Consider the following 314-nt stretch of genomic DNA (forward strand, 5'->3'; position numbering starts at 1 on the left):
AATATACTAAGGAAGTTAATAATAATGGTTTAAAATCAACTTCTTTATACCCCTCATACAAAACATATTAATTTCTTGATATATTTAATCCTAGTATATACAAGAAACTTTTACAGAGCTAACACTTACCAGAATATTTTTCTTTAATAATGCTTTTTTTCCCTCTGTCAGGAATACCACATACTAAAAATTAAAATGTACTAAACACATACTTAAACATACACACATCCTTATAAATATCAACTAACTCTCAGTAGTTAATCATGTAGTATATATAATTAAGATCCCTGGCTTAGAAATCAAATAGACCAGTC

The sequence above is a fragment of the Elephas maximus genome, chromosome 1, assembly GCF_024166365.1.
Source record: "Elephas maximus indicus isolate mEleMax1 chromosome 1, mEleMax1 primary haplotype, whole genome shotgun sequence".
Taxonomy (NCBI): domain Eukaryota; kingdom Metazoa; phylum Chordata; class Mammalia; order Proboscidea; family Elephantidae; genus Elephas; species Elephas maximus.